This window comes from Tachypleus tridentatus, chromosome 4 (genome assembly GCF_004210375.1).
Source record: "Tachypleus tridentatus isolate NWPU-2018 chromosome 4, ASM421037v1, whole genome shotgun sequence".
NCBI classification, from domain to species: domain Eukaryota; kingdom Metazoa; phylum Arthropoda; class Merostomata; order Xiphosura; family Limulidae; genus Tachypleus; species Tachypleus tridentatus.
In genome coordinates this window covers 84,574,967-84,601,357 of record NC_134828.1, presented here as the reverse complement: position 1 = coordinate 84,601,357, position 26,391 = coordinate 84,574,967, and the positions used below count along the sequence as shown (strand labels likewise).

Below are 26,391 nucleotides of genomic sequence, written 5' to 3'. Positions count from 1 at the left end.
CTTCTGACCCATAGAATGAGCAAAGCTTAAAATAAAACTGTATTTCTAAGAGATAAAGTTTAATGGTTTTATCTATTAATAACAGGTTCATGTTAGGAAAGTGAGAAGAAAAAGATTCACTCAATGGAACATTACCAATTGTGATAATATAATTCTGGCAATGATTCAGTTATTATTTAAGAATCAGTACAAGTGAATATAATTGTCTTAAATAACTTCTCAAGAGCACATTTACCACTAAACAATAAATTAACATTGAACTAGGCCCAATTTTATTATCTTTTGTGACTATACGCAAATTAGATCTTAACCTAATGCAAGATAATGCATAGTATCATACTGTCAAGATTTTATCTAACCACCTTATAAAAGCAACCATTAAAGTCACAGACTGGTCAACAGGATGTTACATCTAAATCCCATACAAACATTTAGAAACTCTTTGAATGTTGTACACATCATTTTCGTAACCCACTATATGGCATCAATGGACTTTATATCACAATAAATAAAGTTGGCAGAATGAAACCACCAATTAACGGAATCTTTCATGTTATAAGAGGTGTGCCAAAAATGTAGAGACTATATCAACATCAAGGCAAGCCGTATTCATTTTTTTTTACTAAATGTGACACTTTCAAACAAGTTTATTCAGTCATATAGTAATTAAAACTCTTAAAATGTTGAAAATTTGAAAAAAAAACACAGAGGTAAGTAGCTATTTTAGCATACTATTTTAACATTCAATGACAATGATTTTTTTCATGAATAGAAAAGTTTAGAGCTCTATTACCAGAACATTATGGAACTCTATCCCAATAATGTTCTTTAAATCTAATAAACTTTCAAAAAACAGTTTTAAAAATTATATAAGCCAATAAGAAACTTCAGTTATCATTTTTTACTGTACAGTGAGGTAGATACTCTACTAATACCAATTTTATTACATATCTCATTTCATGGCTGAAAGTGAGGTTACATGCAGCCATTATCCTCAAGATATGAAAGAAGAAAATAGAGCTATGTGGAAAAGGTAGTTGATCAGTAAACAAAAAAACATATGTTGTTCAACTTAAGAAAGAGACACTTCATTTGAGTCAGAATCTGAAGATGAAGTAACACTGCAAAGCTGGCAGCAAAACTGTAGTTGAGCTGTTGGATATATAGCTTTGATTTTGAAACTTGTGTTGAACACTGTTCTCTATAAGATTGTTTTTTTAGGTATTTACAGGTTCTTTATTGTTACTTGCCTTAATATGTAGACAGTTTAGCACAATACTACTGCTTTTATTTTAGGTTATAAATACACTCCAGTGGTATACATGAAGTGGAAACTAACATAGTATAAAAAGGTTAAGCTATGTTGTTGTACACTTGATTGAAGAACAATTTAACTATAAATTCTGACCTATTGGACTGGTTTTTTTATATGGTGGTTTACAAAATTTCAAGAAACCATTTTTATATGAATTATACAAACAAACTTTAGGCCTTCTCCAAAGATCATTTCTGATTGAGATCCATTGGACTTTACTGCAAATGTAATATGCAAGAACATGATTATTCTAATCCACATGCACTACAAAAATATAACACTATCTGTATGCAATTCAAATAATACCCTAACATTTGCATAACTTTCACTTCCAAGCATTACAGTTTTATTAAAAAACCAAAATATACATATTCTTACTACAAACTATTCTGCTATAAAATGAAAATTCATTAAAGGCAAATAAAAATTAATGAAGAAATATCAATGTGCAGGCTTCAGCTACTCCTGAATATACACCTTAGAAGTGGATTTTCAATACCAAGTTTATAAAGTTGTTATTGATATAACTATTGCCATTTGATTTAATCAGCCTTACTAGTTTCATAGTAATAAAATATTAAAAGCACATTTAGACTTACTGAATTTAAAGATCACCTTTAAGGTGAACTCTGATGATTTTATTTTGTTTAATTATTTCTTTTTCTTCTTCTTAAAAGCAAAAAAGAATATGAACATTTTCTCACTGCTCTTCCTTGAAATTTTAAGAGATACTAAAATATACAAACACAAAGATGAACTAAATTTAAAAGATCAAGTACACATAAGTTAATTCAACACTGAAAAATCAGTTAATCAAATGTCAGTGTACAAAATATACATACCAATAAATCAATTCTGTTTTAGTAAAAAGTTCTATGATATGAATAAAAGAATGAGGCTTATATTATTTGTATTCTATCACAATGTTTTATACCATCAATCATATTTATTCAAAATTATACACAACTACAATGCAAGAATGAAAAAATAAGTAAGAAAATGTACCACTCCTGTCTTCAGACTTTTTCTGTGGACCTTCTGATTTCAACCATGAGTCTTCTCACTTAAAATGACTAAAGCAATGTGAGTGGCTTTTGTTGGCATGGTTATATTCTATTAACAGAGATTCAACAATGTGTGTGTGGAGAATCTGTGACTCAGAATACTATAAATAGATGTTTGATTGTTTATTAGGATATATTAGATCTCTATAGATTTAGTTCAAATATTAGCTTAAGTTTATTCAAAAGTTAACAATTATGAATATTTTTACAAGTTATATAAGTGCTCAGCAACCGTTCATCTCTACCTAATTCAAACAAGAACTACAATAATATTCATTTTATATGATGTAAAGCTAGCTAGTAAATCAGGCAAGTCACAATCAAGTACCTTTATTTACAAAAGCTGTTTGTTAATACCATTGGTCCTTTTCACAAAAGTATCTGGTTATGATCCTCAATCATTAAAAACACTGAAAATTGAAAAAGAGTATCTTGTTAAAAAAACTGTAAACCTGTAACCAACAAATACAATACCAATATAATGAACTAAAATAGCACTTACTCTAAATATTTTCACTTCAAATGTTAATGTTTATACATTGACATGCACTTTCTGTGTTTTATTTCAGTGATGTGTAAAACTACTGAATTTGCTCAACATAATTTCTACAACACTTTACCAAAAGTTAATAAAATTTAAAATAACACTTGAACTTGTCAAATTAAACTTCAAAAATAGACTTGATTTTATTTATAGTATACCATTTTTCTATTTTCAACATGACTAAACGTACAGCACAGCAAATATAATTTTAAATAACTGATTTAATCATTATGTTTAAAAGTTCACATAAAACCACAAATACTAAAATACGTACAAAGCTTTCTTTCTAGGCATCATATTTATAAATATAATATTTCCTTAAAGAAGCATAAAATTAACTTCATTATGAAATAAACAAATATATAAAAAGTGTAAGAATGTGATATCTGTAAAGGAAAGGTGTATATAACCATTTCTTGAAAAATAATCCAGTTTACATAATAGTATACACACTTATTTCCAAAACAAATTAAATTTTCTTATAAAAAGTTACAGGATTTTAAATATAGTGTTACAATATTAAATTTATTGTATTTATCTGTGATATTTATAAAGTTGAAGATTATAAAACAAATACAAACTGAAAACTAAATATTTTGCATGTCTACAACAACATAAATTCAGACAGAAGTAATTATTAAAAGCAAAGTTGTGGAAACAATTCATATCAATTACTGTTCTTGAAACAATTTCACTTTACTCATCTGACTTTAAATGAACAAAATACAGTAAATTTGAATTGTACGTTGCACACAAATTATGTTACCAGAGCAATCTGCTCAAAAACAATCCTTCAGAAATTAAATTGAGATTTATGGTATTAACAAATATTAGTACATAAATCTTTCTTCTCAGCACACAGTAAGTCATGTTCTATGCCTTTTTCTTCATATACACTTTCAAAACAATGATTTGTAGTATATATGTTTTTGTATCTATACACTCACAATTAGAGCTGGTTAATTAAATTAATATAATCAGTTACATATGAGTAGTTGCTACATAGATTAATATCATATAAAATTATAGTTTAATTGAACTTCTAACTGAATCAATTAATGTAAGAAAGACAACCGATTAATAAACATTAGTGTTTTCCCTATTTCAATTTTTGATTATTCCAATTATCCATGTCCTATATAAAAACAACTGGTGAAAATCGATTATTAAATTCCACTAAAAGCTTTGCTAGACTTGCATTGATTCTGGATACAAAATTTTTTGTTCACTTAGATTAGCATAAAATTATTAATTCATCACTTTTCCTTTAGTACACAATGATTCACTTATGAAAACTTTATCTTTTTACATTTAATGCATGCACACTGATTCTTAGTGAAACTGTTATTTTCTCATTATAATAAACATATAATAATTCATATTTCAACATTTTTTTGTTTATAAACAATAATTAATAGTGAACTCTCTTGTCTCCTTATACTTAGCACTTAGTGATTTACAGTGAACTCTTTTGTCTACTTGTATTTAGCACACAGTGATTCACAGCACACTTGTGTTCTACTTATATTCAGCACACAGTGATTCACAGTACGCTTGCATTCTACTTATATTTAGCACACAGTGATTCACAGTACTCTTGTCTACTTATATTTAGCACACAGTGATTCACAGTACTCTTGTGTCTACTTCTATTTAGCACACAGTGATTCACAGTACGCTTGTGTCTACTTCTATTTAGCACACAGTGATTCACAGTATGCTTGTGTCTACTTCTATTTAGCACACAGTGATTCACAGCACACTTGTGTCTACTTCTATTTAGCACGCAGTGATTCACAGCACACTTGTGTCTACTTCTATTTAGCACGCAGTGATTCACAGCACACTTGTGTCTACTTATATTTAGTACATAGTGATTTGCAGTATCTCTCATCTCCTTACATTTTATACAAGGAGAAAAGAGATGTCTAATTAACTTAATAAAATATATCTGATAATTATTTTTTTTCTACACAATAAGAATATTTCTAAATATAATGTATCATTATTCAATGGTAAAGCCTATAACAGATGAATTTCTATCAATTTTCAATGTAGCCAATTACCACTTATTATAGATCTAAACCTCTTAAACTTCAGATTATACATTTCCTCCTCCCTCATGTGTGCATCTCAAAAAGAATAAGCCCAATGTATTGAAACCATGATTATACTTGGGTGAACATTTCAGTAAACGTTAATTCCAATATGTTTAGCCTTCTAAATCTTGTAACTAAGACTTTTATAGAATATATCTACACTTCCAAACCCAGTCATTATACGATTTAACCACTGTCCACTGATAGTCAAAGTACACTTGAAAATGTAAATTTCAGTAGTAACAGTCACGTGGACAAACAATAATGAATACTTATTATTTTGATAGGTAATTCTCATTTTATTACACCACCATCAACACGTTACTAGTGCCCTCTATTGGCTTTTGAAGTTACTATGATGATGAGTTAACTTCAGTCCAACAATACACAACAATAGGTTAATCCATTTACTAAATATCTTTTATGTTTTAATTAGGAGACCTTTGTTTTCAGGAAGAGTATTTTTCCATTCATTTTAAAATTAAGATAATCAAATTATGAGACGATTATCATAGCACATAAAATAACTGAGACTGCTGGTAATTCATTACTTTTTACTTTTCATTATACAAAATATCTATTTTTTTACAGAAATGGAAAGCTAGTTTCCAAATGTATATGTGTACGTTTCTGTGAACAAAATTCAGATGCAAAATAAAAGCAATTACATGCTCTAGGTGAGTCTAACCTCTTTCAAGCATCAAAAGCAAACATTTGCCACAATTTTTCACTTTTCTTTATTATACACTTTCTTGTAAGAACTGAATTATACTAGCATGGCATGACAGATATCTAGCAACATAAAAGAAATTCAATAAAGCATCTTTCTTTTTTAATAAATATTTGCAAGCAAAAATTTTGATATGATATTTATACAATTCTTTCCTTTGCTTGTTTATTTGTTTTGAATTTCACGCAAAGCTACTCAAGGGCTATATGAGTTAGCCGTCCCTAATTTAGCAGTGTATAGGAAAAACAGCCAGTCATTACCATCCGCCACCAACTCTTGGGCTACTCTTTTACCAACCAATAGTGGGATTGACTGTAACATTATAATGCTCCCATGGCTGAAAGGGTGAGAATGTTTGGTGTGACGGGGATTCAAACCAGCAACCCTCATATTAAGAGTCAAACGCCTTAATCACATGGCAATGCCAGGCCTCTTTCCTTTGCATCTTGTGATATTCTATCTTTTATAAAGTACCAACAAAAGCAACTCTTGAACTTCTGTGAGAATATTAAACATCTAATGTCAAACACACATAACAAAAAAAATACATTCATCACAGTTTACTGCATGCTAACACAGTTATATTTTTCCTATACAGAAAAATGTATTTCTTATTGATACTTACCTCTTCTCAAAAGATTAGCTATTCTCGTTCAGTGATGCTATCTATCTGCGATATTTTCTTTACATATGCCACAAGCTGTTCACACCCCCCATTGTAATTGTAAAATTCTAGCATGTCTCTCATGCAAATAACCATGCATCATCTACTCAACAATAAGAGTATGATGTGCTCACGTGAAGCATGTGACTCCCTCTATACTTCTCTACCAAATTATCACTTCATAGCTTTGCAGAAGATGTCAGCACTAGAGAAATGTAGGGAGGAAAGTGTAAGAAGGGAAGGTAAATATTTACTGGAAATACATTTTCAGCATAGGAAAATTATAAACTTCTCACACAAGATTAGCGAGAATTCCATATTAATAAGGAGAAAGAACAAGTGTGAGAAAACAACAGAAGTATTCCCCAAAGCACTAAGGGGATACTGCTGGAAATGAGAGGTTCCAACATGAAGATCAAAAGAAAAAAACCACTTCACTTCTGAGTCTGATATATTCTTTGCCCATCTGTAGAATGTGTAAGACTTAAGGGCATAAAATGAGAGGAGCACATCCAAGTGGTAGAGAATATGGCAGGAAAGTGATCCTAACCATAGAAATATGCTGTAACTCAATCCCTCAAATGAGAAAGGTCGGTTATGAAAGAATGCATCACTAGATGTAGAGTGGCCAGGATATGATGGACCATAAAAGATAAGTTAAACCTACTCATGAGATACCAACATTTGTGTGAGGGTAAGATGAGAATCAAACTGTCTTCAACTCAAACCCAAGAAGCAGGGGATTGAGAACCACTCTGATTCTCAGTATGATAGGAGTATTAGTTCTGAGCTATTGATCCAGGAACTTAACATCCACTATTAAATGGATGTCTATCACATGCAATCAATTCTCACAACCATAAAACAGGCCAAAACCATACAAATGTAATAACATCCCCATAAGAAGGGAGGATATGGGATTGCTAAGGACAGAACCAGTACCATCCCACATACCAATACTGTGACCCACAAAATAGTGGAGGAAATCAAACGAGGAAGCAAGATAACACAATATCTGAGTGAGGACTTGTTTTGACTGGTTTCTTCTAAATTTCAGAAATTGCCTACTGGATACCAACATCTACACAAAGGTAGGATGAGTGCTTCCAGTCAAAGGGGCAAACTGCATTTTGACATCTCACTCTTAGTGTCATTGGTTTTGCAAATAGGATATCACATCACAAACACCCACAGAACACCACTGCCCTACTCTTTAACTGAATGGTTATTGAGTGGAACTCATTAACCATAATACTTGTTATTGGAAAGTAGTAAAGACGTTCACACCCCACTCAAATGAAATACAATGACAATGCAGTGAAGTGTTCAGAATAACATAATCACCTAAAACAGTGCAATGGGTGACCATGAAACCTTATTTTGAAAAGCATGGCATATATGAGCAACAATTCCCTTCTTCTTTACCCATGCACTTCATGGGTGGTATAGTCCAAGACAGGTATGTTTATGAAACAAAGTATCATGATGCCATGAACCTATATCCCATCTCAACAATGAGTATCCAAATAAATGGAAAATAAAGCATGTGACAAATGCAACAGCCACTAAATTCTACACAATAATAGCTTATTTAAGATTTAAAAATATATTGAACACATTAAGGTGTAAAACAGTGTTTATATCAAAAATGAAGGAAAACTTGACAAAAAACTGTTGCAAAAATAGGAATGATACACAGAAAAGTTGTCTTTAAATCTAAAATTATGTAAATTAAGAAAAAGGATATTTTAATTAATGCTGTTATACCAAAAAAAATATTGTACGAAATAAAGTGAAAGTTATGCTGGTATATTTTTGTCAAAAACAAATTATAAAGTGAATAATACAAACATTTTATTGTAAACAATAGCAGAGAAAGCCCCTGAAAATGTCTGTAAGTATATTTACTTTTTATTAAAAGACGTTAGCAATGAACTGTATATAGATCAGACCTTACTGGAAAGTAACTAAACAAAGTTATCACATGTTAACACCTCTTTCAAAATATGAGGAGATGAACTCCTAACTTTAAAAGCAGAAAAGTTTCTTGTGTTCAAAGCTTCAGTTGCAGTAACTGTTGACCTTTAATTTACAGATGAAAAATTATGTCACATCTGGAAAATCAGTAAAAAAATAGAACAAAACAAGTACTACAGGTCACTATACTTGTCTACACATACATACAGTTTAAACTCTCTCCTCAAACATCATCATATACTAATTTACCTGAACAACATAGAAAACGAGTTACATGAACAGAAGTAGAAAAACACACAAGAAATTAATTCAAATATTAAATATTGTTCTGCAATTGTAAACATTTCCTTTTTGGATAATTTTATAAACAATACTTCACAATATTCAACCTTCTGGTAACAGTTAATGTAACCTTTATATTCCATTTCTGGTAACACTTTACATGTAACCTTTGTATTACTCAATTACATTTTATTAATGAATTAACGTAGTATTTCTTCATTTATGGTGAAAACAAGCAATGTTTTTCCTAATATTTATTTTCTAGATCCAGTTTAACTTCAAAGTATTCCTTCTGACACAAGTTCTATAATCATATCTATTTTGTGGTTCTAGTTTCTAAAATATTAAATGTATAGCACTAGTTTATGCTTCAAGCTTTGCAAAACTCCAGGAATATAAAAATTATTTTCTTCAGACTCAAGATAAATTTTAATACTGCATTCCTTAAATTACATACCTAAAATTAGTTTAAACCTACTATGTTTAAGGTACATGTTTATTCCTTAAATATTCTACTGCAGTTTAATCCTATAATTTCACCATTTAAATTTCAAGGCTCATATATTTAGTTTTAATTATTTTTAGTTTATTTCTATGATTCTACATTTAGAATTATTTAATCTTTCAATCTGTGGTGATATTTTGTTTGTCTCTTTATACCTGATGAAAGTTATAATTCTGGCAAGGTTATTAAAAACAGCAGACATTTAATCCATTTCAGAAATTAGCAAGATTTAAATCAACTCAATTTCTATTCCATATCTGGACCACAACTGAAATATGTTTAGCTCTAGCAAAGATATGGTTCATAACAGGGTGAAATTCTGTTGTTATCAAGTACTATGACTTATTTGAGCTACTTTGTTATTTTTCATGTTTTCAAGTAGATTTTGTTTTCTTTTTCAAAAACAGGTCCACTCCACCCAGCTGAGAATCTCTACCAATTTTCTGATTTGAATCAAACCTATTTTCCAGAAATGCTATACTCCTGAAGACGTATTTCTGTGCAAATTATGATATAATAATATAAATTAGTGTATGTTACAGATACTACAAATTTACTGAATATTACGAATCTGAGTTCTTGGAAATTGAAATCTGATTTTGTGTTTATGCTGTATAACTGTAAACTAAAATGTTCTGCAACTTAAATATTTGTAAGACATACCATGTAATATAATCTTAGAGGTGGTTATGAAGTTAAACTCATAATCTAAGGGTTGCGGGTCACACCCTTTAGGTTTAAAAACCCAGTCACATTAAACATGCCCATTCTTTCAGTCATGGAGACATTATAATGTTATAGTCAATCCCACTATTTTTTGGTAAAAGAGTAGCCCAACAGCTGGCAGTGGGTGGTAATGACTTCACTCTAGTCTTACATGGCTAAATTAAAGATGGCTAGCACAGATAGCCTCCATGTAGCTTTGTCCAAAATTCAAAAACAAACAATATAATCTTAAACAAATACCAACAGTCTTGGCCAACTAATTTCCTGAAAACAAAATTTTAAAATAAATAAGATTATAGTACCATACTTACATTAATTAACAAAATTAGAATTACTTTTTACTTTGTTGAATAAACAAGAATATATAACATGAACTGTTCTTCAGGTCAGATCTATTACCTACATAGTTTTATAATTATACTACAATATGTTAATGTCATTCATTACATATTTAAAATGTTTGTAAGCATTGCATAATTTATTCTCTCTTTTTTTTTTTTCCAATCACAATGAGGTTTGATCTGTTCCATCTGAAATGACTTTATAATGCACAGTTTATGAAGGAGTGGTAATGTTAGTGACCAAAAGTTGTAATTTTTTAAACTGATTTTAAACAGAAAGAAGTAGTGGATATTTGCATTTTGCCCTTTATCACTCCACAGGTTATCTAAGAATCACAGAACATGTAATAATAATAATAATAAAGAAAGTCATACACATAAATACTCATGTGACACACTTGAAAAGTTACGAAATTATCATTACAGTAAACTCTGGATTGAAATTCCAAAAACCAAATTTTACTTGCAATAAAAATTTTTACTATTATCATTATTGTTAGGGTTAATATGTAATGTGAATAACATAAAAATATATGTATTCTAAAGGAAATATGTTAGTAAATCAAGAAATTACAAAATTACATTGTTCCTCGGTATACACATATGGAGTATCAAATAATTCTTCAAACAAACAGTGTATCAAAAAATGAAGTTTTATCATACTTATATATTCAAGTCATTATCCAGCAATATATGATAATATTACTACAATATTATTGTTCAACTTAAAGAAAACTGAATGTATATATTGTCAGTCTCGTTGGGTCTGACCAAACCCCAACACATATGTATCCTTATGCAAATCCAATGAGCAGGTTATTTATAGCAATTATCAAACAATATGAATTGAGACCCACACACATGCTTACTACATTGATATTATAAACAAACAGACCTGATGATACTGTACTACTATAATGGATTATTCTCTATAACAGCTTATACAGTGAAATAAATATTTAGAAATTTTTGTCTGCTACATGGACTGCAAATATAGTGATGGTCAATGATAGTATGGATTTTGTTTGGACTCCAGATAAATATTAGATTATATAGTATACTACATCCTACTGTTTAAAGAATAATAGTATCATATTGATCCATGATTTCTGATAAACAATTACATGAACTGATACAAAGTTGCAATGATTATGTAAAAATATATACAACCCAGAAAGTCTTTGGGGTCTGTGTGCTGATGTGGGTTATACATTCCAACTATTATACCTACAACACAATATAATTTTGCCTCTCTATACTCACAGAAGCTATTTCAAGTGATACATTATGAACTTATTAGTAGTTGCTTCATTATTAATAAGACAACTTTCTGTTATTAGATTCCTCAGCACCACAAACACAGATGGATCAAGCTTAATCATTAGATTGTCTTTCAATACATAACATATAACTTTCAACTTTCAAGCCTATAAAGTAATAAAATTCTTAAATTTCTTAAAAGCAATGTTATTTCATACATGGAATAAAAAACAATTTATTTCTAGTAAAACAAAAGACAATTAAAGTACTAGTGATATTAAGCTCCTTAACATGTTTTACACATTTTCCAAAATGTGTTTCATTATCAGTTTTTGTTTGATATGTAAGACAGTTGCAACATTTTCCAAGATGTGTTTTTATTATTAATTCTTGTTTAATATGTAAGAGAGTAGCAACAGTCCCTAAAAGACTACCTGAAGTTAGTTGAACTTAAGAGTTTTCCTGTAAAAAGTATTTTTTCTCTCTTCATAAGGTCTGTGCTAACAATCAACATATCATCAATATATACCTTGTGAAATTTTTTATTTTCAAGTTTTCAAACTCCTCTTTAAGCAATGATTTTTTGATCTTAATATAACCCATAATGCATCTTCACTGTCTTAACACATTTAAGTGTTTTGAATTTTTCAAATCTTCTTTTATTGCAAGTTATTTTATTCTATTAATGACAAAGATGTACGTGTCTTCTCTATTTTCTGAACATGCATTGAAACATTACATAAATTACTGGTATCAATATTAGTTATTCAAATCATACAACAACTTTAAAATATAAAATAAAGTAATTTTACGACATTAACACTTTATCATTATATGCATAAACACTTCTGTTATATTGAATAAACTGATAATTTACATTCATTCCTCATTGTTTTTCTGCTACTCTCCAAGACTGCCTGCAAATTTAAGATTCCAAACACTATCCAATGAAAAATAAATACAGTTATTCAAATCTGTTTGATCATAATGTGTTTTCTTACCTGCATGAAACTCTTATCTTTTATAGTATGACGACCAGATAAGATTTTTATTTTGAATAATGGGAAGATATTACTGATCATAATGCGATAAAGCACTAAAATTAAAGAAATGTAACAGTTTTGTTGCAGCTAAATTATCTGGTTTTGTCTTTTCTTTTTTTAAGTTGATAGTTGTTAACATATAGTATTTATTCTCTAGTAGTTATTTCTTCACGTGTGAAATCCCTAATAATATAATCTACTGGATCCTTCCCAAATATATAGTGTATTCTTTCACCACATGGACAAAGTTTATATTGGTACCTTGTTGTCAATATTAACTTTCATAATTTCACCTTTAGCCAAGTTGTTAAGGCACTCGACTCATAATCTGAGGGTGGGGGGTTCGAATCCCTGTCATGCCAAACAAGCTCGCTCTTTCAGCCCTGGGGATATTATAATGTACGTTTAATCCCAATATTCGTTGATTTTTTTTTTAAAAAAGTGGCCCAAGTGTTGGCAGTGGGTGGTGATGACTAAGTGCCTTCCCTCTAGTCTTACTTGACTAAATTAGGAACAGCTAGCGCAGATAGCCGTCGAGTAGCTTTACGCGAAATTAAAAAAAACAACTAAATGCATATACAAAGGTAAATCCTGTTGAAAATTATTAAAAATATTTTCATTAATTAAATTTTATTCGTTGTAATTTTTAAGGAATCATAATGTTTGTGCGTCAGTATTATAATTAGCTTTACTAATATTAGTAATAGTACAATTTCAAGAACTAAATACTAGCGCAAACAAATCAGCCCTACTAAGAGCAAGAGTCTTAAATTCTCAAAATACTACAATAATGCCGTCTACTAGCCTTTAAAAAAAATTTATAAACTGCGAGCAGTTTTAAGCGAAACCGCACAGTGGGATATCTGTGTTCTTCCCACTGCAGGTATCGAAACCTGATTTTTATCAATGTAAGCCCTCAGACCTACCGCGAAGCGTTTAAAAATAGAATAGCATAATTTCTGTTCTAAAAGATTCTGAAAAAAATATTTATGAATTAATTATAATGTTATTTTAGTCCATAATGATAATAACGGCTAACGAAAGGGTGCTTCGACATCTGTTTTCGTTGTGGGTATTGTTTTATCTTATTATTAATCCTACTAAAGTAGCCAGTCATCACCATCCACAGCCAACTCTTTGGTTACTCTTTTCCCAACGAATAATGGGATTGACCGCATTTATAATGCTCCCACAGTTGAAAGAGTGAGCATGTTTAGTGTGATGGGGGTTTGAACCCACAATCTCCAGATTACGAGTCAAGCGCTCTACCCACCTGACTATGCCGAACGGCCTTCTATTTTCGCTGGAACTGAATATTTTATGAACGGTCCAGGTCAACAAGGCACCAGTTACATTTACGTTGATGCCAAGATACCCCTCACTTGACAGAAATGCTAGCTACCTCTATTTTTGTTTAGCCTAACGAAGTTTATTAACTCATTTTTACTGAGGAAGATATTTAATATCCTTGTAAAAATACTAACTCGAAAGTTAATCCTCTGAAGAACGGTTTGTTTATTTGTTTGTTTTTTGAATTTCGCACAAAGCGATTCGAGGGCTATCTGTGCTAGCCATCCCTAATTTAGCAGTGTAAGACTAGAGGGTAGGCAGCTAGTCATCGCCACCCACCGCCAACTCTTGGGCTATTCTTTTACTAACAAATAGTAGGATTGACCATCACATTATAACACCCCCACGGCTGAAAGGGCGAACATGTTTGGCGCGACGGGTATGCGAACCCGCGACCCTCAGATTACGAGTCGCACGCCTTAACACGCTTGGCCATGCCGGGCCCATTTTTATTTTTGACACTAGACATTTGAAACACGTGAAACACTTGGTTATGTCTGGCTCTAATACTGCGCAACTGAAGAACGGCTTATAATATTCGAAATCTACAAACGTTCCTGTTCAAATATCTTTAGATTTCCGCTTAGTAAGCTTACAGTATTCTGAATGTAGCTGACCAGATTCAAAGAACACAAAAAGTCATCTTCACACGTTTTCGAACACTGCAAGTCAAATAAACACAACATAACCATAGAAAATACTCAAATACTAAATAAAGAAACAAACATAAACAAACGCAAAATTAAAGAAGCCTTACTTATACAACAACTTAAGCCCAAAATAGACCAATACAAAGGAACACCTTTATACCTATATTAAAAAATAATATAATGAATAATAATAATAAAATAAATAATATAAAATTATATATTTAAACATCTAAGCCCGCTTTCTACATTGCAACAATCAGCTACACAACCCCTTTGAAACATGTAGTTAGCTTCCGGTCAGTTACCTCTTTCTTTCTTTGTGAGGCCTGGCATGGCCAAGCGCGTAAGGCGTGCGACTTGTAATCCGAGGGTCGCGGGTTCGCGCCCGCGTCGCGCTAAACATGCTCGCCCTCCCAGCCGTGGGGGGTGTATAATGTTCGGTCAATCCCACTATTCGTTGGTAAAAGAGTAGCCCAAGAGTTGGCGGTGGGTGGTGATGACTAGCTGCCTTCCCTCTGGTCTTACACTGCTAAATTAGGGACGGCTAGCACAGATAGCCCTCGTGTAGCTTTGTGCGAAATTCCAAAAAACAAACAAACAAACAAACTTTCTTTGTGAACATGACGATGACCGAAGAAGGTCGAAACGTTGTTCGCTCCTCTACGTAAAAAAAATTTCTCAACCCAAACGAGCCGTTTTTTACGTATATATATATTCACATTAACCATGAAAGGCTATATAATGTATTGGTGTAAGGTAGTATCAGTCGTTCAAATGAGAGTGGAGCCAAGGGAAAGGAAACACTGCTATAAAATAATTGATGGTTTATGGAGGAATTAAAATGAGAAACATACGATTACATTCGAAAGCTTGTCTTTTCTTAGAAAGATTGAAATCGTGGCTGTAACGAACTGCAATTAGGTATATGGGAACAAAGTCACTCAATCTCAATGTTGTACGACTCTAGTTGTCGTCCCACCTTATGCTTGCTTTTATTGTCTATTATATAGTATACACTTAATCAAATGGTGAATTACACAGATGGTGTTTTAAACTTTTCTACTGAGTTTCCATTTTAACCACTGCACAGAGTATCAGATCACCGCTCCACCAAAATTAACTATAACTTAATAAATTTCAATCATCAGAATTAATGTTAGGAAATTACCTGTCTTCCGTTTCTCTACGTTTTTACTATACCTTAAACAAAAATTTTCCTAAAATTTCTTTAGTATATTTGTTTTTTGACTGTTAAATGTTGTGCAAAACTATTCGAGGGTTATCTGCTCTAGCTAATTTCTGAGTTTGAAGTGATAGACTAGAAGGAAGGCAGTTAATCAACACCACTCAACACTTACTCATTGAATATTGTTACCAAAATATTCACTAAATTTATATTATTGGTACGCTTCGTAATCATTATGAGAAGTTCAATTGTAACTGAAAATACTTAAAAGGTTTATTTTTGTTAATATTATTAAACTTTTGTGAGCCCCAGGATTTTGTGTTCGAGAAATCGAGCAATTTTTTAATGTTTCAGAAATATTTGGCTGAATAGTTAAGAAGACCCATTAGCATTCAGTTTTACGTTTTCGTTTCCTTTTTTAATTAAAAAAGATATAATATAAGTAATAGTTTGTTTATCTACCACGAAGGGGCGTTGTAGTGCACAAAAGTATTTAGTACGTCGTCTGCTTCAGCAGTTCGTTGCGCCATAATAAGTTCTGTTGCATTCGATTCAATCTTTATTTCACGTCAAAGTCACGAGTTAAGCGTTGGATTCCCACTTTGTACTTACCTTTGTTGTGAAGTGTTACTATGGTTATGGTTTTAGTTCCTTTGTAGTTCATTAGAGAATACAAACTCAGCTTAAAAATAACCTAAAACGTAGAAACACGTGCCTAATGGTTGTGGTGTGGCTCATTATCTATCATTATCAAGCTCTGTTGTTCTTTCCACAGGTAATCGTTCATATTATATTTCTCAGGTGTTTATCTTTCTACAATGTTACACCCATGCAAGTTCCGGTAACTATTATGCAGTGATATGTACGGTTTGATTATGTGGAATTTGGTTTTTAAGGATTCTAATCTAAACCCGACGGACTGGCTTCTGTTTGACAAAACAAGCAGTTGTGCACTATCAGCTGTCTGGAATTTGTGTGAAGTAAGGTATGTTTCTATAACGTTTTATGTCACAATATTTCCCTGTTGTTATAACTTTACATTGATGAATATAGTGTTACAGTGTCGATTACATGGGAAAGTTGTGTTCTATTTTATAATGCCAAATTTTGTAAATACTCATTTATTTGGTAATTTTCCACGTATGCTTTATTTTTCTTCAACTGACTTATGCCAGTTTTAAAACTATTGTTAGAAACATGTGACAGCTAGAAACACGACCAAGTACCTAAGACTACAGACTACACAATGGTATTTAATTTTAGAGCAGCAAGTCTGAGGACGTATCATGCTAATAATCCGGTTTTGATAACCGCGTTATGCAGAGAACTTGTAACCCCTTGTGTAACTTTATGCTTAATAACAAACAAAATTAGTATCAAGATATTTTATTGCTATGCATGGCGTTTTGAAACCTATAGCAATAGAACAACAAAGTTTCAAAACGATGTACGTGAAACGATTATCATTCAAATCCCTACTGATAAAAAGGAACATGTGCTAGATACTTTGAACATTTTTCTGTTTTTAGTTTTGTTTCTGGATATTTGCGCAAAACTAATCAAGGGTTATCTGAAATAACCACTTCTAATTTTGAGCTGATAGGCGAAAGGAAACTTTGGACCAGCGAATATCCAGTTCAGCACACAGACACAGGACCCTGAAAACTTGTCAAAATACGAAACAGTTTTTATGGTCAATTATATTACCTATGTATATATAGATCTCTAAAATAATTGTTACTCGATACTAAAAGAGAAAATAAAGTGTGTTTTTATATTTTAAAATATAAAAAATGCATATATTGGTACAAAGAAAAAGTTATTTCCAGGAAAAATAAATAAATTGTTCAGTGACGTTTTCAACTTGTAAACATACTGCTCTAATACCAATTAAACGAAAATCGTAAGCCTTAATTTTATTTTACTTTATTGTAAAGCTTGATGTCTTTAATTTATTTGACAAGAAAGTATAAATGTAGTAAAGCGCAGATAACGTGATCTCATGAAAACTGATCTTATTGAATGGAGAGCAACAGGAAACGTAACAGTTGAGTTCAGACGTGAACAATGGACGCAAAAATAGAATAAACATTAAAATAAGAAGGGAGTAAATGTTTGGTTTTGGTTTGTTTTGAATTTTGCCTGCCGGGCCAACCAAAGTTTGTTTTAAGTCTTAGAACTAAAAAAAAATACTTAATTTACATTCTAATTAAGAATGTCTTCCACTATAAAATATAATATTTCCATTCGTTATAGAAACAAGAAGTTTCACTACGCAACTTCTTTAGAATATTCGCAACTGTAACTAAACATATAACTGAATTTCTAACGACATCATTATAACTTAGATTTCACAGCAGTTATTATAAAATATGTTGCTTCTTTTCAATTATTCATTCCTAATAAACATTTGTTTTGTTTTTCATATCATTCATTGTTTTAACTTGAGTTATATCCCTCAAATGTTTTCTTTGTTTCTTTCGTCAATCACTGGCTTTCATTCATTTTCTGTTTATTACTGTTCCACAACATAGAAATCGGAAGCGAAATATCCTAGCATTTCTGTGATATGGGAGGGAAGTTAATCAAACTTGTCAGAAGGGAACCTAGGCATCAGAGGGTGTGATCTCTTTACATCTTGAGTCTATTTTGTGTTTGTTTGTTTTGAATTTCGCGCAAAACTACACGAGGGCTATCTGCGCTGGCCGTCCCTAATTTAGCAGTGTAAAACAAAAAAGAAGGCAGCTAGTCATTACTACCCACCACCAACTCTTGCTACAAAATTCATTTTCAGATCTTTATCTGTTTAAAAGAATTCAGTATGTTTACCAAAGTCCAATTGAAGAGAAAATACGTAAAACTATCGATAATTTGTGGGGAAAATTGTTGCTAGTCTCATATATTGGACATTAGGACTTATCTTACAACTTTTCCCTATTGTTTCTTTGTTATTGTTTCTCGTTTATTATTTCTCAGTGTTGAAATAAAAAGACTGGATTGCATTGTAAATTCATGTGAAATTCATAAGCAGGTGGCGGATATACAAAATAGATCGAAATATTGTCTGAAGAAACATTATAATATAATATAGATATTTTTCTGTTAACACGTACATTATAGTGATGGAATTTATCGAACTGACACTTCTGTGTACGAGTAGATTAAACTTTGCCTAGTTGTTAGATTAATCTGTATGCAGACACATAGTAGCATGTAAACAAGAAACACAAGTCTTCCCATATTACTAAATACTCATTTGTTCGCAATAATGTGTTAATCATAAAAGAAATAATCTTGAGCATTAAATTACACTATCTGAAAGAGTAAATGGAAAGCTGCTATTGGTTAATTTTTGGTTTCATAATTTTCTAAGTAGAATCTTACCCTCTTTGTGATTGGAGAACTTACTAATCTAGCATGTCTTAACTTGTGATAAATATATAACTTATCTATTAATAATGAAAACGAATCGTGTTTTTACGTCACCGTTATGCGATATACATTTATACGCACAATGCATGTGAATACCATCGATTCTAAAGAATGTCTCAATAAACGTAAACACCACTGAGTAAGAACATATTTCTCTTATTTTTAAACGCTTAAATAATAGGCATCAAAGGACATAAGTGATGAAGTTGTTTACCAATTTGATTTCGTCGAGATATGTGTTTCAAGTGGTATGTTCGTGTTTATATAGGTTAGAGGTTGTACCTCTGCTCTCTAGATGAAAGGATACGTAGCTGGAGGAATAATCTAGCTCTTGTTGCACCACGTGATCACATTCCTCACATTTTCGGATTTTTTGAAGCAGTAACTGTCACTTCATAAAATTCGCTCTTTATATGTATAATATATCTTGCGCGCACACACACACACGACAGAGAAGTAGATTATAACAAGAACAATATATATATACTATCAACATTTAGTAATTATTTTGATACAAGTAGGTATTTCTGGGTTAATTCAAAAATATTATACGCTTGATCTATATAACAAATTTTATAAATTTATTGGATGTATTTCGAGTTAGTGCACCGTCTCTGTATAATTTTAATTGTGTCTAGCTATATCTAAGTTCTGAAATAAAGCAAGTACTTTTCTTTATCACATTTCTTAAACTATGAAGATATTAATTCATTATTCCTGTGAAAGTTAAGTTTAGTATCGGTCGTAAATATATATGCAGTATATCATAAAGTACGTATATTTAATTAACGTCTCTAAATTTTTATTTTTATTTTTATTGATATACAGACCCCGCAGGGTTTTCGTGGTGAAACATGGTATTCGTCGAACATTTTGTATTACTTTTGAGTGATATATTGTCTGTGAGAAACTTTATACCCTGGAACTATTATTTATTAACAATGGAAAATGTTACACAGATTTCTTCTTTCGTACAGGAGTTAGCATATATTTAAAATTGACAGACGCATGTAATAATTATAAACCACTAGTAATACAGGTGTAAACAAGTTAGTTTCGGATTTACCTATCACTTCTTTTCTCTTGGATTGGTGAAACGTTAAGTCGTGTTCGGCTGCGTAATCATATTCTTATGCAATTATAAACTGAGAAGTAAGAAGTACGTTGCCCCCCCCCCTGTGACACAGCGGCACGTCTGCGGACTTATGTCGCAATAAACCGAGTTTCGATACCCGTGATGAGCTGAGTACAGATAGCCCATTGTGTAGCTTTGTGCTTAACTTAAAAAAAAGAAGTATATTTAAAATAGATTCGCGAAAGAAGGCTTATGAAATTAATTATGATGAAATAGCTTATGATGTATTTCAGCATAATTATACCTAGTATACTTCCACATTTCGAATTCAGTATTCTCCTGTATCCTATACAAAAATACAAATAATCCCAACACATCTGTATCTGACATCTGGTTTCAACCTGTTTATCTAACTCTCCTGGAATGAAATAAGAAAACTACAGTTGAATTTTTATTACACCAGATTATCATAAACAAATTATTATAAATACGCGTGTTCCCCCCTTTTTTTCACAATTATGGTATCACCAATAAAAGCTTCTGCTAGCATAAAAATAAACCCGAACCTTAGTGATCTTAAAAAACCTTGAAGGATTTCTGAAGGTTAAAAAAGGTAGCACAAACGCACACACACACATCTTCACGGAACTCTGTTCTATTTCCGAGCGAATACTGGCGTGCCTTGTTCTTCGGACAAACCTCGAATTGCGCGCAAGAGAAGTAGAGAGACAAAATGTTTTTGCATTTGCAAGATAAAATCAGTTTGCAGTGGATCGAGTATCAAAGGAATCGCATTTAGATTAATTTTGAGACGAAAATTACTTCGTAAAAAACATGTCATGGTAACTTGACCACAAAAAATAGATCGTGATAAAGTTGTACTGTTTCTCTAACACAAAAAAAGAAAATGCTTTCTTGGCTTCTTTGTATAAATCGGATGTATACGTGACTTTACCGTAATAAAAGTAAATGCATTCGATGGTTCTGACTTATATGTTATAATCTTAACTTTAAGATTATGTGATTGATAGAATTACATTTATAAGTGACCTTGACCTATGATAAACTTGAGGGACCTACAAAACAAAAACAATATTTGGTTCATGAAAATTACCTATAAAAACCACATAAACTTATGGAAAATACATAAGTTGGTTTTAAACAAAAGGCTATTCACTTAATCTGCAAGAAATAAAGATAACCTTGTTGATATAACAATAAAACTTGTTTTTCTTACCAGTCTTTGATATAATCAAGATTTATTGGTTTTTGTGTGTGTGTGTGTTTTTAATACGTTTTATATTATTGCACCAAGCTGATAAACATCTTGTAGTGCTATGTAAGCAAACATTTCGCCTCTCTTTTTTTCTTGTTCCCCGCTAGTACAGCGGAAAGTCTACGAATTTACAACGCTAAAAACAGTGGTTCCATTCCACTTGGTAGACACAGCAGATAGCCCAACGTGGCTTTGCTATCAGAAAACACACACACTCTCTCTTTTTTTTTTCCTTCGTGATGGCGTTGTTGAGTAGTTAGTGTTTCTATGTGCCTTAATTACCTTTTTGTATATTTGGCATTTAAACGGTGCGAATTCCGTTTGGTTGTTTTCTGTAATAAATGTACTTGTTCTTGCAATGCTTTATTCGGTGGCAACATCAAAATAACATGACTAAAACTATTTTGGCCAACTACGTCAGGATGACGTCAGGAAGATATTTGAATAGCTTACTCAAGAAGTAGAATCTCTATGTACGAAAGTTCTGGATGTCTTCAGGTTGCCTTTGTCCTCAAGAAGAGAAGTTAAAACGAGCGATTCTTTTATCATCTTTATGTCCTAATTAAGATAATTCGACTACTGTATATAGTGTGTATACGTTTCTGTGTTTTTATGTTACGCTGGATTGCGCCATTTTTAGCCTAACCAAAATAATTTATTGAAGCCGCACGAGCTTAACTATGAGAATGTTGTTAGAGTGGTTTATGTAGAATTTGTTTGACTAGTAAAACTTAACTATGATAGAAAAAACGTTGAATTAACGATCACACTATTTCAGTACAGTGAAATAGATATCCATGTCGAATTGTTGGCACTTGAGTTATATGAACACTGGGGTTATGTGGTCGTTAACTTAACGTTTAAAAACTGAAGGAAGGGTTTGAATTTCGCGCAAAGCTACACGAGGGCTATCTGCGCTAGCAGTCCCTCATTTAGCAGTGTAAGACTAGAAGAAAGGCAGCTAGTCATCATCAACCACCACCGACTCTTGGGCTACTCATTTACCAACGAATAGCGGGATTAACCGTCACATTATAACGCCCCCACGGCTGAAAGGGCGAGCATGTTTGGTGTGACGAGGATTCGAACTCGCGACACTCGGAGTATGAGTCGAGTGCCTTAACCACCTGGCCATGCCGGGCCGAGAAGAAGGGGGTGAAAACTTCATTAGTTTATAATAATAATCTGTTTCATATTTGTAGGTCGTGGAAAGTTGGAAGGCCAGACTTTCTTTTATTATTTTCCAGTATCTAGGCGGATGATACCTGACTGCAGGTAGTAAGTAATCGAATAATTTTAGACTTTGTGATGAAATCGATGGACAGTAATATGAAAATTTATATTTATTATTCATATGCTTGCTACGTGACGTTGAAGAGAGTGAGTAATGCAGTTTTTTTTTTCAATGTAAGTAAACGAGTGAATAATTCTGAATTAAATGCAAAACTATAGAAGTGTGCAGCTGTAGAGAAAACTGAGCGCATAACCTTCCAACATCATTATTATTCACATAAGGAGCTACGTTTGTGTGTGTTTACAACATTGATTGTCTTTCATCTATTGGTTTTAAAATGAACTAACGTGACTCTCTCGGGCGTTTTCATTATCTCTCTGTCATTTCGCACGAAAACGTTTGAACAATTTTGAATTCGTTGATGACACGTACCAGTAATTACATTGATGGTAAATTAGATAAATATGTTATTTTTACTCGCTTGGACGGGAACCAATGAAATACTTCATACAGCCCTATTAATCTTCTTCGAGTTAATATAATAAGAAGTAGTAAATAAATCAAAATGATTTTAAATATGAGTTTTAGTGTAGGTAATGTAATTAAAACAAAACATGAAGATAATTATCATGTAGCTGATTCTTTATTGAGAATAAAGATTTAAATATCAAATTCGATTTATGTTATTAACAATTTGGTGACTAAAGGTAATACTTTACTGTATTGTGTACATAAAACAAACAAACTAACTTATCGCTGTTTTAATTTGAAACACTAATGTGTATGTAGATATTATTGTTTAATTTTAATGTTATTATTCAAAACTTATCAAATTACTTGCCTATTCTTAAGCCTAAAACTAACCATTTTCATAAAAGTATTTATATAAGGGGAAACTAAGGACAAAATTTGTCTGTATGGTAATAAAATAATGATAGGATAACTTGGGAAAAGGTTTAACTTTGAATAATCCAACAGACGTGGATAGAGTAAATATATCCTATCATACCTCCAATTAGTCAACCTATGACTGTTATAATTCCGTAATATATTTAACTGGTGAAATACTATGTTACAATTCTGTTTTTAAGTTCTAGTTTCAATCTGCATACGTAACAGATAATATAAATGATTTCAGTCCTGGATTGGATTATAATAAATTGCATTGTCTAAACACTTAGTAAAGGCAAGTAGTGAGATATTATTAGTCAGTATGACCGTATGTACTTATTTCAGTATAAAACTATCTCGTTGCTTTTGTCAATAACCTGTGGCACTTCCTGTAACTACTTCTGCGTTAAACCAAACTTCATTTCTGTGATTCAAAACTTAAAGAGGAAATAAAGGTACATTATTCGAATAGTCCCGAGTATCCAGATGTTACAATAAAGAAAAATGTAAGCACAACCAGTGTTTACTATATACTTATTGAGTGTATTTTTGCACATCAGACAAATTGTCGAGCATATTTTTAGGAACCATTAAAACCGGACTGTAGCTTAGATAATAATGCATGTAGTATAATAAATGTTCAGACATAATTTTTTTAATTATCATTTCATTATGGTCGTTATAATTCGTAATTAAACTATGCTATTTAAAATATTAGTTTGAATCAGACAGTAGTGCCTTGTGTCAAATGTTGAAACAATATGTATTTAAACCATACACAAGACCCCCATTTTATATGAATTTTGAACGTGTTTAATCACGGTTACGTAACTGTTTAAAACTATACTCACACATGTATGTTATAACCAATGTTACTTTTAACAATAAGTTTACTGTCTCGGGCATACAGGTAGTTAGTTCGTTGTTATTGCATTGCCCTTCCATCGGTAAGAGGAGCAAAACGCCGGACACGCGGATCGAAAGATTAATAAAATAATGAATGAAATAAACCAAGAAAAGGATAAATATGGTATAGTGGTAGGTACCTGTGGATTGAGACACTGGAGTTAAGCCAGTGATATAGCTGTACATGCACGTGGATTGTGACACTTGAGATAAGCCAGTGGTATAGCTGTACATACACGTGGATTGTGACACTTGAGTTAAGCCCAACCTTCTTTTGGTGCTTCAGACTTTCGTAGTGAAAATATTCCTCTCTGTAAAAGAACAAAATTATTTCATCAGTAACTCTGTTTTCTTAACCCTAACTAAGAAGCAAGACTCACTAGGTCTATATTTTAAATATCTGTAGTTAAAAAGTTAATAAGCTATTAACGTATTAAGAATCCCTAAGATAAACTAACTCTTAATTATATTACTTTCGTGCACTTACCCTACATGATCTAACTAAAATCTATTTGACGTAGATTAGACTTCAGATGAAGTAGAAGAGATGGAATATAGGAATCGATAAGAAGCTAACAGAAAACTATAAACATTTCAAAATATTGTAAATCTTACAAATGCAGAAAACCTGATAAAGATCTTACAAGAACGTTTCCACAGAAAACGAAACTTACCTAACATTCCATGTTTTAGGTGCTTTCTCACTTGCTTCAGTCTGTATCAATCTTTCTGATTGGTCCCAAAAAAATAAAACTTCTATAGTTTTAACAGAAACAAATTAATCATCCTTTATCTTCTTATATGTCACATTATTGCTGTTGAAAAGCGCGTGACAATTGAAGTAATCAACGTAAATACACTAAGAATACATTTTGAGTAACAATAATGTAACAACTCGGTACAAAGGAGACATTAATTGACCTCATTCACAAAACTAGTTTCATCTTGCTCTGAAAAAACCTTAAATATCTCGCAGAATATTGATAACAGTCAACTGGCCATTTCTCGTGTCATTAATGTGACAGTTATTTAACTGATAATTGCGAATATTGACTCGTGAATTAGGTTATCAACACGTAAAACAATAGTGTGAACTCACCCATAGATACTCACTGGCGGATACTCCAAAGTGTTACCTTCTCCATGCATAATTTAAATAATATGTTTCTCTATTAATCACTCATTTGCTTTGCTTTCATATATTTTGGACAGTAAATACAAACTTATTATGGGAAAAGTACAGAAAGTTTTTAAATTTATGTTTCTACGACGAGTGTGTCTTGTTATGGCAAAACCACTAAGGGCTATCTGTTGCGTCCGCAGAGCAGAATCGAATTCCTGTCTTTGGCGTTGTAAATACGAAGATTTATCGCAATCCCACTGAGGGACTCCTACAAATCTCTACCGAAAACTTGAAAAATTTTAACCGTGCTTGAAATTTGCTTCATAACTTCACTTTCTCCCCACCCATTGTTCAGTACTACAGCACCGGTTCGAAATGAAATTATTTTTCAAATGAACCAGTCCTTCAGAAGACGTTCGACAATACTTTTATAGTCAAACTGTTAAAAAAATATTTAGTGCATTAAAATCCTCTTACCCCATTTCATTTATTACTAAAGAGCAAAATATCTAGTGTTGGTGGACACGAGTTCATCTTCTAGATAGGGCTTATTTTAAATTTGTTTGTAGTTAAGCGCAAAGAAACACCAAAGGCTATCTGTGCTCTGCCAACCACGAGTGTCGAAATCCAGTTTCTAGCTGTGTAAGTTCGCAGACATACCGCTGTGCCCACTGGGGACACTTTTTTTAAGAAAGTGATACAAATACCTTATTTCTGA

General features: G+C 31.8%; 1 protein-coding gene and 1 long non-coding RNA gene across 16 annotated transcripts in view; one reads left to right on the top strand and one right to left on the bottom strand.

Moving 5' to 3' along the window:
- Positions 1-785: 785 nt before the first annotated feature.
- On the bottom strand, positions 786-25,486 carry LOC143249594 (uncharacterized). 4 transcript variants are annotated; one of them, XR_013027852.1, is made up of 4 exons: positions 25,225-25,486; positions 24,691-24,861; positions 2,708-2,789; positions 786-2,480 (listed from the first exon to the last, which is right to left on the bottom strand). It is a non-coding gene; the product is annotated as an uncharacterized LOC143249594 (long non-coding RNA). The 4 variants fall into 4 exon arrangements; XR_013027855.1 differs by having other exon boundaries at positions 786-2,428; XR_013027854.1 differs by lacking the exons at positions 24,691-24,861; positions 25,225-25,486 and adding an exon at positions 6,378-6,558.
- Positions 16,219-26,391, top strand: part of LOC143249592 (uncharacterized) — a 75,768-nt gene continuing 65,595 nt past the window's right edge. For 4 of the 12 annotated variants that reach the window (XR_013027851.1, XR_013027846.1, XR_013027844.1 and 1 more), the window contains exon 1: positions 16,267-16,721. The gene's annotated coding sequence lies outside the window, so the exon portion shown is untranslated. Of the gene's footprint in view, positions 16,722-21,986; positions 22,798-26,391 lie in introns of those variants that run through there. The other 8 variants (XR_013027849.1, XR_013027845.1, XM_076499710.1 and 5 more) reach the window with 5 other exon arrangements.